Source organism: Strigops habroptila, chromosome 2, assembly GCF_004027225.2.
Source record: "Strigops habroptila isolate Jane chromosome 2, bStrHab1.2.pri, whole genome shotgun sequence".
NCBI classification, from domain to species: domain Eukaryota; kingdom Metazoa; phylum Chordata; class Aves; order Psittaciformes; family Psittacidae; genus Strigops; species Strigops habroptila.
In genome coordinates this window covers 45,897,175-45,905,034 of record NC_044278.2, presented here as the reverse complement: position 1 = coordinate 45,905,034, position 7,860 = coordinate 45,897,175, and the positions used below count along the sequence as shown (strand labels likewise).

Below are 7,860 nucleotides of genomic sequence, written 5' to 3'. Positions count from 1 at the left end.
CCTGGGCTCAGGTGCTCTCCCTGCCTCCCTCCCTCCCAAGCAACCTCCTATTGCCCCAACTACAGAATCATACACTTCTGGTTTTCCAATGCAGGACCAGTGATTTTTTTTTTGCAGATTGCCCTAAGTTCTGACAGCAATGAACATCAGCACCAAGAAGCGATATTAACCTTATTGAGTGGGCAGCCCCCAAAGGAGAGGGTTGCCTGGCTGCCTCTGAAACTCAGGAGGAAACTGGCCATGTCTCCCACATCCCAGGGAAGTGCTCTCGGAAATGGATTATTGTTCAGCAAGGGAGGGAGGCACACTAAATGGTAACACACAACAGCAGATGCTGCTGCTGCATCTTGCGTGGAGCTGGACCCAGCAAGGACATTCTGAGAGCACGTACCTGAGTACCCACACTGGGGAGACACTGGTACAGGGTCCTGGCTGGGCTTAGGCAAGGAAGAGTTGCTAAATTCAAGGCCTTAACATGGAGATAGTTTGAGGCTCACTGGAACGTTGTACCCTGGAGAAGCTTAGGCCAACCAGGAGTGAGTCTGCTTATCTGATCTCCCAAAAACAAAGAAGCCAGTTAAATATAGTTGATTAGAAACAATAAGGTGATGGTAGTGACTAATTCCCCCTTCAGCACCTACACATCAGGAATGTATATCTCAGCCATTTGGGCCAGGCTCTTCTTTTAAGGTTCATGACAAGAAAGAAGCAATACGCATGAGTGATTCATCTGATCTGCTAAGGATGACTGAAAAGCACCTGGTTTTTTTTCTGCTGATTATAAAAGGAGACTGTGGTGAGTTGCTTACACATAGGTATTGACATTTAGCTAAATTAACACTGTGCAAGTGCTTAGAGAAGAACACAGTTCACCTATTTTAAAACAAGGACTGTGGTGCTGCATCTTGCATAATATCCTACCACTCAGGTAAGATACCAAGCTCAAGGAGGACCCAGACCAGGCCATCCAGGGTGAGTCAAGCACTGTGCTGCCTGGCTTCTGGTCTCATGTGGGAACAAAGCACCAGCAACTCGGAGCAGGGTGTCTGTGTGGAAGTTTGAGGAAGCTTTCAGCAAAAAAATGGTAGATAGGAAGGAGAACACCACACCCATATAGGATACAAACCATTTTTGGGTGTCATGGGAACACTCAATGGTTTGAGGGACTTCTGTTGACACACACTCATTAGACGAACACTGGAGGAACCCAGGGCAGCATGTTTCCCCAGAAGGTTCAGAACTGAATCACATCAGCATTTGGAATGGATCTTCAGTCTTATTTCCTCCAAAAGGAACTGAGGTCTCAAGCACAACAACTGCAATGGGACCATTTACAGGTAGTAAATGGAGACGGTTTGCTTCAAAACTGCACTATTTCTCCAAATTGCTAATTTAGACTTAGATAAGGAGGAGCATGTTCCAAAGGTAGTAAAAGTGATATTCAAACTAAAAGACACCTGAGGTATTTTAGTTTGTTATTTCTCAGACTGACTCTCAAATCAGGAGTTTATTGAAGCTGTTATTGGGTGAGGTTCTGTTGTGCAGACGCTCAGAGCAGACTATCGTAATTATTCCTTTAAATATATATAGTTCTGGATTTTGCTTTAATCCAAGACTTGAGTCAGTTCTTAGGTTATCCAAACTGCTACTGTTACTTCACAAGCAACTTCCAACTGTTAAGTTTCTTAAATTATTAACAGAGAGCCCATAGACATAGAAAAGATAGACTTACCTTTCCAGGAGCACTCCTGAAGCACAGAACGTTATCTACACTTCAGGCAAAAGCTGGTTTTCTAGGCTCTGATCCAAATCTGTGCGAGTATGTTGCCAGGAGTCCTATAAGGCAACCAATTTCCTCAACAGAACTAGGATGTTACAAGCAGAGAAAATATTTCATATACAAACAAACCATCAAAGTGTAAAGATTAAAGTACACAGTTTTTACAAGATGAAAGGCAGTTTAACATACATTATTCTAGCAGGAGGTCAGCTAGGTCAGACTAGGATGTTAGATCCTGCAATCCATGAGGAATTTTAAGGAGCAAGGAACCAGACAGTACTGAAGATGATTCACTTGTATACGAATAAAGAACAACAGAACTGGTTTACTTCTGTGCTCCATGGAAAGTTAATTCACATTAAAATACATATAAAGTTTGTTTAGTTTGAGTTTTTTGTTTGTTTGTTTGTTTTTGGGTTTGGTGGTGGTGGTGGGTTTTTTTAAAGACGCTTACAGATAAAAGTGAGAGAATCAACCAGAGACTGGAAAATCAACATTTCTGGAATTGCTATTCCAAATGAACTTCCAACTGAGGCAATATAGACATTTTCTTTAGATATCTAATAGATGGTTATGTAAATAGTCTGGGTCATTTTAGGGGAATTACACAAATACAAACATCCCAAACAGGAGAAAATACGTAGATTCTTTTTGTATCCTTATTTTAGATGAGCCCTTAATTCATTTCCCTCTGTCAGCACATGGTAGTTAACAATTGAGATACAGCTGAATACCTGAAAAATCTGGACAGTAATGAGAAGCCTATATGGGAAGAAATACCTGAAACACTAAGTTCATTGACATCAAAAATATCAAGGATGCTAATTGGGAAAATGAGTGAAACCCTTGAATTAAGCACTGACCTTGTCAACAGTGGAGATGGGGTGAACTGGGAAGAGGAAGAGTTTGTCTGGAAGTTACCACAGGGCTAACAGCTAACAATTCACTATGCTAGCAGGGAAAAACTGAGCAGTATGTGGGATGTAATGCTGAGGCACAGAAATATATCACAACTCTCATGCAGATGCCCAAGTGAAGGAGTCTCCTTCAGCCTGTGTGCAAGGATAAAGTGTTATTCAGTCCTAGGTACAGAAAGGATTATATTGTTTGCATCCCTGCATGTTGCAATGAGTTTTCCCAGGATGCTGCAGGAGGTCATGTGCTCTCCCAAGAGCAATGTTATTCTGATTCCCTCCTTGATCCACCTTACTCCCTTTCTCAGCAAATTTTAGTCACCTCACATATGCAAACAGTGCAGTTGGAGGAAATGAGCTTCAGCCAGTCCCACGTAGGCTTCCATAGCTCCTGTTCCATTCCATGCTGATCTGGATTCACTGTCAGCTGTAGCCAAGCTGACTCAGAAGTCCTGTATGCTGTTACACTCCCTACTGTCATCATGACACATCATGACACACACCCCGAGTTTGGGGAGAACCTTTCATTTGCATTGCTGTAGTAACTGCATCATAGCTCCCATGAGGAGGTCAGCTCAGGTTGGTAAGTCACTTGTTGCTCTTACACTTGTTCTTCCCTTAACCTCCTCCACACCCTTTTGAGCAGCAAGCCCCTTGCCATCACCACCAATCTGCTTTTTCTTTCCTGAAAACTTCCTTTGGCTTGGTGCTGCAATTCCTGCTCACACAGATTCTTGCTGAGAAGTCAGCCTCTACTTCCAAGCTGTTGCTCAAAACCTCCAGTGAATTCCTGGCAAACAAGGGCTTAGACACCTGCAGAGGAATTTAGAAGAACGATGCTTGAGTCCCATGAATCTCAGGTGACAGTAAGCCCTCTTCAGTACCACCCTGTAATCAACAAAATCACACTTTGTGTGATATGAATATGGCATCGCTCAGTGGCTTCAGAAAAACAGCGAAAACTAGTGTAGGATCTGGCCCACCCTTCCACAAGTACTCCCTGATGACGAATAGTCTGGGTGGCCAGTCAAATCCTTCTCAGTGTCTCAGGAAAACTTAGATATAAGCCTCTCCATTAGATTTAACCTCTGCAGGCATTACATTAGTACATGAAGGTTATCTCTCAAGCTGCTAAATAAACAAGGAAAGAAACCTTAGCTTCGAGGTACGACGTTACATATGTTGAGCAGACGCTAAAAGACTTTACCTGTAAAGCTTACAGTGAAACAGGAGCTTGTGCTGCTGAGATGCAATGCTTGACTAGAGATACTCAGTAAGATACAGCTCTGTCCACACTATCAGTTAAGTGCAATACCTACCCCACAGTCACATTCAAGCTTGGATGCTGCTCCCGTTGTTCACAAACGAGCGCAGACTCTGGTCCAACTCAACCAAGCTACCAAATTTCCTGTGAGGGAAAACCTGAGGATAGCTGGCATCAGCACAGGACCACTTTCTGGACAAGGTAGGCACAAATTTTAAATGTCATCCTCCAACACACCCAACAGAGCTTCAGCCCCCAGTACCAACACCCAACATTTCTTCAGTCAGGTTTTCCCAGACAGAGTGGTTCAGCTATGTCCAGGCTAGTAAACTGTATAGGCTTACAGAACATGCCCAAGAACAGGTAGGTACATGATTATCCACTCTGGCATAGGATTACCTCCCCAGATCTGCTGGCAACACTCCTAATGCAGCCCAAGATTTGGCTGGAAAAAGCTCATTTGCCTTCTTCCATTTTGGAAATGGTGTGCTGGTGTTTCTGTCAGCTCAAAGAAGAGATGAATCCCTTACGACAGTAATGGGTTTGTCTCCAGGATACTGCTCTATGTAGCACAGTTAGCAGGAGGATTGGTAAGGCCACTGGGAGATGAGAAGATAAAGGCGCTGTTTCCAGCTTTGCTTGACTAAATGAAAAATTCCCTCGACACCACAGTTCACAATGGGCACCATGATTCTTTAACACAGTATCTAAACAGTTCTGAATAACACAATTTAATATATTTGAAAATACATCTGCACATTTCAGACAACCTTAGGAAATGCTTCATCTTTCACAAAACAGTGTCTCTCATTGGGGAAAACATACAGTGACACCAATTCTGACAATACCTGCTATTTCTAAGGCACGCATTTGCAAACCTCTTTAGAAAAAACCTTCCATAGGAATACATTTTATATTTTATTACCATTAAAGCTTCTTTTAGTGAAGAGATAAATTGACTGTATAACCTGAGATTTTCTAAAGCAATGCAAAGCTTTTAAACTTACTGTTTTACAAAGCTGTAATATGGGCTTTTTTATTTTTGTACAGATATTACCTTTTGGTGAAGTAAAAATCATCATTTTGCCCAAAACCAATGAAACACAAAGCTCAAAATTCCAAAGTTTTCTTTATAGGAAAAGCTGCCCCAGGCATTTGGACCCCGTCAGTTACATAGCTTGGGTCCAGCTTCTGTGACAGGTGTGATAATGCTACCTGGCTAATAGGATTCAGCCTTAAACATGGTACAGCTCCTCTCGCATTCCCCTTCTGTGTCAGTGATTCAGGCTGCAGTCCTGGTATCGCAAGGCTGCCTGCAATTGTCATACAGTGGAATAACTCGTGATTTCTGAATTAAAAGAAATTGTTCTATTCTACTGGGCAAAGAAAGCCATGACCATGGAGTGGTTACTGGATGAGAGAAAACAAGAGTGAACCTTAATTCACCTTCATACTCAGTTATTGAAATTAACTGAGTATTACATGGCTGGAGCCCAGATAATGCTCCAGATTTATGACTGGTTCTTCTACAACTTCCACACAAGTGTTCAAATTACATTTTAACATATAAGTGTATTTAATTTCTCTCTTACAAAATACAAATACAAAAATGCCTTCTAATATCACTTCTGTAATTTTGTAGATCACAATTACGTTCAGTACTGTCAGGCTTCCAGGAGAAATAGAGCAAATAAACTTGAACTTTTCAAAAATGAAATCACTTATAGAAGCAAAGTGAAAAGAGGTGTATCCAACATCAATTTTTATAATCACAAAGAGCTGAAATACAGCGATGATTTCTTATTTGTACATATTGAAGAGCAAAAACGTAAAAAAATATATATATACAACAAGCTTAATAGGAAAACAAACTCAAAACAGTTCTCTACTGCTTATGGATAAGACAACTTTTCCTTAAATTTTTTTAGTGCATTCCCTCTTCTTCACAAGAACCACTGCATCTTCCTGTTCTAAGGCTAATTGAAAACAATCAAATCTTCCTTCAAATCAAGAACAGTTGTGAACTAGTGAATTAATACATATTCACCTGAGACCACTCTGAAACATAGGACAAGATCAGTTATGATTAACAGCTAAGGTGCACAACCATTTCGTCATTTTTAAAGAGAAACAGCATTTTTACAGAACAGTTTTTGCTACAAGACAGTGAAACTGTCATCAGTAAAGAGACATGATAGGTGGAGACACTATGAGGATCACAAGCAGCTTACTCTTCTACTTTCTTCTCTTCAGAATTGAACTGTTCCCAACTTTCTGTAACATAAAAGAGGGAATGGAAGGAAGAATAAATGGAAAAAATAATGATTAAAAATATTTCTTCTGTAACTCAGCTTATTTCATGCCAGTTCCTCTCAAATGTGTTGACTTACTTCGAAGTAGTCCTACGGTAAATACTACAGGTGGATGCATTTCATGTAGGTCAAAGAGCTTAAGCAATACCACACAGGTAAATATAGACTATGTGTGTATCCAGCTCTCATTAATGGGTAATTAACCCTGAGATAAAAATAAATGAGCCAATGCTTGTACCCTTCTTTTATATCTGGAATTAGTTATTTAATCTTTTCTAGAGTAATTCTGTTGAATACAATTGGTATCCACTAATGACATGTTCAAACAAAATCAGCTTAACTACTGATACCTACTTGAAAGCATCACAAAATTACATTCATTCAAGCACTGAAAAAGTCACATCTGCAATGGTAAACAGAATTACCATTCATAAATTCCATGGAGGAAAGCAAGGTCAAAGCTAACGGGGCTGTTTTTTACTATGTGTTGGCCTCAAGAAACAGAGCCATAGTAATGTCTGGAGGTGGGAAGGATCTGGGCAAGAGCAAAAAGGAACATTTTGTCTACTTATTTTTTTGGTCACTCTGTGACATGCATCGGTATTGTACCTGCATGCACTTGGTCATGAAATCATTTAACATTCTGTTCTTCACTCTTATGATTTCCAGATGTAGACCCCACTTGGAGTACTGCGTACAGTTCTGGTGTCCTCAACATAAAAAGGACATGGAGCTGTTGGAGCGAGTCCAGAGGAGGGCCACGAGGATGATAAGAGGGCTGGAGCACCTCCCATATGAAGACAGGCTGAGAAAGTTGGGGCTGTTCAGCCTGGAGAAGAGAAGGCTGCGTGGTGACCTCATAGCAGCCTTCCAGTATCTGAAGGGGGTCTACAAGGATGCTGGGGAGGGACTCTTCCTTAGGGACTGTAGTGGTAGGACAAGGGGTAATGGGTTCAAACTTAAACAGAGGAAGTTTAGATTAGATATAAGGAAGAAGTTCTTTACAGTGAGGGTGGTGAAGCACTGGAATGGGTTGCCCAGGGAGGTTGTGGATGCTCCGTCCCTGGCGGTGTTCAAGGCCAGGTTGGACGGAGCCTTGAGCCACGTGGTTTAGGGCAAGGTGTCCCTGCCCATGGCAGGGGGGTTGGAACTAGATGATCTTGAGGTCCTTTCCAACCCTTACGATTCTATGATTCTATGATTCTATGTATTATCTTTAACATGTGGTAGATGAGAGGGAAAAAGAAATACATTAAAAATACAGAAGAAATCCATACTGCAGCTAAAGACTAAAGACTAAAGACTAAACTCCAATTTCTCACATCTCATGCCAGTATTTTAATCAGGAGACCATCAGGCAGAAATGCATCATTCATATGCAGCCTTAACCATCTGTTTGGCACAGCTGCCTAGGAACTACACCATGTGGGAGGAATGAAACCAGAGGGAAAAGTTGTGTCCTGCTTACAGAAGTGCTCAGAAATACTGAAAAGCATGAATGCACACATGTATCAGAGTACCACACCAGGTACAACTCTGATGAACCAATGTATGAAAAATAAAGTAAGACTAAGATCTGAAAGGAAATCT

General features: G+C 41.3%; 1 protein-coding gene across 7 annotated transcripts in view; it reads right to left on the bottom strand.

The window, feature by feature from the left end:
- Positions 1 to 4,666: 4,666 nt before the first annotated feature.
- The window catches only part of CTPS2 (CTP synthase 2), a 65,088-nt gene continuing 61,894 nt past the window's right edge, over positions 4,667 to 7,860 (bottom strand). For 6 of the 7 annotated variants that reach the window (XM_030477741.1, XM_030477745.2, XM_030477746.2 and 3 more), the window contains one exon: positions 4,667 to 6,232. The gene's annotated coding sequence lies outside the window, so the exon portion shown is untranslated. The remainder of the gene's footprint in view (positions 6,233 to 7,860) is intronic. The other variant, XR_003990309.2, reaches the window with a different exon arrangement.